Here is a 6,554-nt window from a genome sequence, read left to right on the forward strand (position 1 = left end):
GTATACGATTTATAATTTTGTATGTGAATATAATTATGAATGAGATGAGAAAAGTTAGCAGTATGTTGTTGTACATGTTTCTTATACACATTAAGGGTCATGTTGATACTTTAAAGTAAAAGGCAAATTTACAATATGGCCAACAGGGTGCAACCATAAAGTGTCGATCCCAAAAACATCGAAAACCAAAAGTATAATGTAATATGTAATTTTTCAATCTAACCGGTACAAGTATACCGGTTTTATGAGAGAATATGTCTAAATAATGTGTCGACACTTTTTTAGTTTGTGTCGATATTTTTTGTCCAGAATGAATGGAAAACAGGGGTGCAACCATAAAGTGTCGATCCATATATAAAAAGTGTCGATCCCAAAAACATCGAAAACCAAAAGTATAATGTAATATGTAATTTTTCAATCTAACCGGTACAAGTATACCGGTTTTATGAGAGAATATGTATAAATAATGTGTCGACACTTGTTTAGTTTGTGTCGATATTTTTGGTCCAGAATGAATGGAAAACTGGGTGCAACCATAAAGTGTCGATCCATATATAAAAAGTGTCGATCCCAAAAACATCGAAAACCAAAAGTATAATGTAATATGTAATTTTTCAATCTAACCGGTACAAGTATACCAGTTTTATGAGAGAATATGTCTAAATAATGTGTCGACACTTTTTTAGTTTGTGTCGAAATTTTTGGTCCAAAATGAATGGAAAACAGGGGCAACCATAAAGTGTCGATCCATATATAAAAAGTGTCGATCCCAAAAACATCGAAAACCAAAAGTATAATGTAATATGTAATTTTTCAATCTAATCGGTACAAGTATACCGGTTTTATGAGAGAATATGTCTAAATAATGTGTTGACACTTTTTTAGTTTGTGTCGATATTTTTAGTCCATAATGAATGGAAAACAGGGGTGCAACCATAAAGTGTCGATCCATATATAAAAAGTGTCGATCCCAAAAACATCGAAAACCAAAAGTATAATGTAATATGTAATTTTTCAATCTAACCGGTACAAGTATACCGGTTTTATGAGAGAATATGTCTAAATAATGTGTCGACACTTTTTTAGTTTGTGTCGATATTTTTGGTCCAGAATGAATGGAAAACAGGGGCAACCATAAAGTGTCGATCCATATATAAAAAGTTTCGATCCCAAAAACATCGAAAACCAAAAGTATAATGTAATATGTAATTTTTCAATCTAACCAGTACAAGTATACCGGTTTTATGAGAGAATATGTCGACACTTTTTTAGTTTGTGTCGATATTTTTAGTCCTGAATGAATGGAAAATAGGGTGCAACCATAAAGTGTCGATCCATATATAAAAAGTGTCGATCCCAAAAACATCGAAAACCAAAAGTATAATGTAATATGTAACTTTTCAATCTAACCGGTACAAGTATACCAGTTTTATGAGAGAATATGTCTAAATAATGTGTCGACACTTTTTTAGTTTGTGTCGATATTTGTGGTCTAGAATGAATTGAAAACAGGGTGCAACCATAAAGTGTCGATCCATATATAGAAAGTGTCGATCCCAAAAACATCGAAAACCAAAAGTACAATGTAATATGTAATTTTTCAATCTAACCGGTACAAGTATACCGATTTTATGAGAGAATTGGTATATAATATGTATCGACACTGTTTAATGTTTTGTCGATACTATTTTAAATATCAAGTGTTTTTTCACCGTTCACTATATATAGTACTCTAAATCGAAAAACCCTAAACATAAAGGCAAGCAGGCAGAAGATAACTCTTCCTCTTTCTTCTAGCGTTATCATAAGTGACGATAAGATATTCAGGTAAATTTATCGATATTTTATGGGTTTGATTGATTTCTATATTGGAGTTTTTTTCCTGAATGTGTTTGTGTTCCATTGTAATAGCATCCAACCAAAATGGCTCCAAAACGTCAGCGTCAGAAGCGCGGTCTTTCTCAAAGCTCTTCTCAACCCAGTTCTTCTCAACCATAACCTCCTTCTGTAACAAACGATTCTTCTTAGGAAATCAGGTCCTTCGAAACTCTGAACTTTAGATCTGATATGGAGAAACAAAGATGGCAGACGAGTTTTAAAGTAAGGAAGATTCGTCCCGAACGTGTCATTGACCTGGGTTTCTTGTTTGATGATAAATATACATTTAGTTTTAAATCCACATTTATATCTTGGGGTTGGCTTGAATTCATTGGTGTAGAACCAAGATATTATCTCAACCTAGTTAGAGTCTTCTACAACAATGCTTCCTTACAGCACGAGCCTAATAAGACTAATATAATAGGAATTAATACACATATCATGGGGAAGGATATATATATATATCTCCAGAAACTATTGCGGAGGGTTTAGGTGTAGCGAATAAAGGGGATTCAGATGAAAATGGTGTAGATTGGTCTACAATTAAACGGGTTGCTAGAAATAGCCCAATTCACCTCGATGTAGAGTCGAGAGTGTTTCACAAAATGCTCACATGGTATATCCGGCCTAGTGGGGGAAAACATTCAACACTTCGAGACATCGATTATTGGTGGATAGCAAAGTATAGATCCAAAACGGCTCCAAATATTGCAAAACTCATATTTAATACAATTGTATATATGGTCACAAAGGGAGCAACAATTTCAACTACACTACCATATGGATGTGTCATCACCCATCTGTTGAAGAAGAAGGAAGTTGATTTTTCGCATGACGCCCCTGTTCGATTAACCCGCAAGATTGACATGGTATTTATTAAAAAAGCGGGATATAATTTTGTTGAAAAACTCGGTTGGAAGCGTGTCAAGGAGGTCGGATTAGATCAAGAGAGGGAGGAAATGGACCCCGTTGGCCATGAAGAAGAGCAACCAAGTGGAGACGCAATGATGGAAGAAGCTCCAGTTGCAGAGGATGTCACAATTAAGACCGTGATGGAATGCATGGTCAATTTTCGGGAGCATATTGATTCCCTTGTGAGTGGAATGCGATCCGATATTTCATCATTGCAACATGAAGTCTCCATGTTGCGTAACGAATTACGTCAACGACATCAAACGAGTTAGGTAATTCATTATTTATGTTTCTAAACATTTACACGTTCTGAACTGTATTTTATTTTCTTTTAACAGATGTGGACAACCAAGCGGTCAATGAAGATGAAGCTGACGATGAAGATGACGATGATGATGACGATGAAGCTGACGATGAAGATGATGACGACGACGATGATGATGATGATCCAAACAAGTATATCGTGTCTGCAACGCCGCCTTCAAGAAAACTTTTAATTTTTTATCTCAATGGTGTCCTTGCCTACTTCCCAAGACTGCCTGCAGGTTTTAATTCTATTCTTTTGTATCCATTATTTTAACATATAAGCGTAGAACTTTAATCTCATTTTCTTCATGTTGTAGATGTTGTCCTCAGAAGAGGATTATTTGAATTTATGCAATTTTGTGTCGACAATTTTGTTGTTGCCCTTTGGTCTTCAAAGATGAGGTTAGAACATTTTTGGAACAATTGAATTACTGTAGTCAAAATCGTTAATATACATTTGAATGTTAACATTCAAACTTGATTACAATCTCAGGCATAACGTCGACCGTGTATTTGAGAAACTACCTGTATTTTCTGAGCATTTTCTATTCGTGTGGGTAAGATGAATGTCATTACAGTTTGCTGACTTTTCGTTGTCTATGATTCCTACATATTTATGTTCGACTGTTTGTGAACAGGATCAAAAAAAATGCAAAACATACGATTCTGTTACCTACTGTAAAGATCTCAATGTTGTTTGGAACGCGTGTCCAGATTTTAACGAGCTAAATACACTTTTGGTCGATGATGCAGCGGAAAAAATGATTTATAATCCGGTAAGTTGCATTTATGCAATATGTTTTTCCAGTTGAACAGGTGTTCAGACATTGATTATTTTAACAACTTATGTGTTTATATAGAAATACAATTACATATGTCCACATACCTTTGACGCTGCTTCCCATTCGAATGACAATGCTCTAGGTATGACACAAATTTATTCATGCTTATGCGAATTTAGTTTATTGTTAGTAAAATTGCACCTCATTAGTTTGATAATTGAAATTATTTATGTATGTCCTCAGAAAAAGGCGGAAACATACGAGAGTATTTGGAAAATTTGTTGAAGGCCTCTAATGTTCCGGACTTCGTTAGAAATAACCCTTTTTCATCGGATTAATTTTGTTCGTCGGTACATTATTTGAACATTCTTGTGTATTTATATTTTGGTGTGATTATATTGTGTGTATATTTTCATTAATTATTCCATATTCACTTCTATGTGTACATATACATTTGAGGATTGTTGAAATATCAATACTAATATATTTTACATCTGCTTGCAAATGTATCGAAACACATGACTATAGCATTGTTTTCGATGATATCCACAACAAAGTTTTCACACTTTTTAATATTGTGTCTGTACTTTATGTCCATAATGGAAGAAAAATGTGTCGATACCATTTAAAAAAGTGTCGATTGAAAAAACATCGGAACCCAGAATTATAATGTAATAGATAATTTTGTAATATAACCGGTATAAATATACCGGTTTTATGAGCGAATAGGTCTACAACCTATATCGACACTTTCTAATATTGTGTCGGTACTTTATGTCCAGATTGAAAGAAAAATGTGTCGATACCATTTAAAAAAGTGTCGACATTTACACATCGGAACCCAGATTTATAATGTAATATATAATTTTGTAATATAACCGGTATAAATATACCGGTTTTATGAGCGAATAGGTCTACAACCTATATCGACACTTTCTAATATTGTGTCGGTACTTTATGTTCAGATTGGAAGAAAAATGTGTCGATACCATTTAAAAAAGTGTCGACATTTACACATCGGAACCCAGATTTATAATGTAATAGATAATTTTGTAATATAACCGGTATAAATATACCGGTTTTATGAGCGAATAGTTATACAACCTATATCGACACTTTCTAATATTGTGTAGGTACTTTATGTCCAGATTGGAAGAAAAATGTGTCGATACCATTTAAAAAAGTGTCGACATTTACACATCGGAACCCAGATTTATAATGTAATAGATAATTTTGTAATATAACTGGTATAAATATACCGGTTTTATGAGCGAATAGGTCTACAACCTATATCGACACTTTCTAATATTGTGTCGGTACTTTATGTCCAGATTGGAAGAAAAATGTGTCGATACCATTTAAAAAAGTGTCGACATTTACACATCGGAACCCAGATTTATAATGTAATAGATAATTTTGTAATATAACCGGTATAAATATACCGGTTTTTTGAGCGAATAGGTCTACAACCTATATCGACACTTTCTAATATTGTGTCGGTACTTTATGTCCAAAAAGTGTCGACATTTACATATCGGAACCCAGATTTATAATGTAATAGATAATTTTGTAATACAACTGGTATAAATATACCGGTTTTATGAGCGAATAGGTCTACAACCTATATCGACACTTTCTAATATTGTGTCGGTACTTTATGTCCAGATTGGAAGAAAAATGTATCGATACCATTTAAAAAAGTGTCGACATTTACACATCGGAACCCAGATTTATAATGTAATAGATAATTTTGTAATATAACCGGTATAAATATACCGGTTTTATGAGTGAATAGGTCTACAACCTATATCAACACTTTCTAATATTATGTCGGTACTTTATGTCCAGATTGGAAGAAAAATGTGTCGATACCATTTTAAAAAGTGTCGACATTTATACATCGGAACCCAGATTTATAATGTAATAGATAATTTTGTAATATAACCGGTATAAATATACCGGTTTTATGAGCGAATAGGTCTACAACCTATATCGACACTTTCTAATATTGTATCGGTACTTTTAAGTAACGCGGTTTTTCTTCCTGTATTCAAAATATTTATATGTACATACAATAGGAGTCATGTTGATACTTACGATATATGGAGATCGTTGTCATTCCATTCCGTCTTCAAAAAAATCAGTTGATGTAGGCTGTGTGCTTGTACTCAAACTGAGCTTGACTTGAGGACATGTTAGTTTGTTATGTCCCTCACCGTTGCAGTACCCACATCACCTAATTTTCTTATCGACCTTGTTCTTCGGCACTTCTTTTCGCTTGCGTTGTTTTCGTTGAGGGTCACGAACATTGTTTACTACAATACTCTGGTTGACTGAATCATTCAAACCAAACGAGTTTTCTAATTCTTCTATTAGTTTTTTCATCTCATCTCTTGCGGTTTTGAAAGACTCGTCTGTCTTTGATGCAATGTAGCATAACCTACTTGACGTTGAACGTAGAGCAGCGAACCTTGCCATTTGCATCACTTCTGGAGACACATTCAAATCAACATAGCTGGGTGCAGAAGCCTTCGCATCATTAGTCCACCTACTTTGAATCAAAGTCCCGGGCAAATATGTGTAGTCCAATTGCTTCAAAATGTGAAGTTGATGGCGACACGGAAGTCCAACGGTCTTGAATTTTTTGCAGGAGCAAATTAGAGTTTTCGTACGAGA

The sequence above is a fragment of the Hibiscus syriacus genome, unplaced genomic scaffold, assembly GCF_006381635.1.
Source record: "Hibiscus syriacus cultivar Baekdansim isolate YM2019G1 unplaced genomic scaffold, ASM638163v2 tig00112498_pilon, whole genome shotgun sequence".
Taxonomy (NCBI): Eukaryota; Viridiplantae; Streptophyta; class Magnoliopsida; order Malvales; family Malvaceae; genus Hibiscus; species Hibiscus syriacus.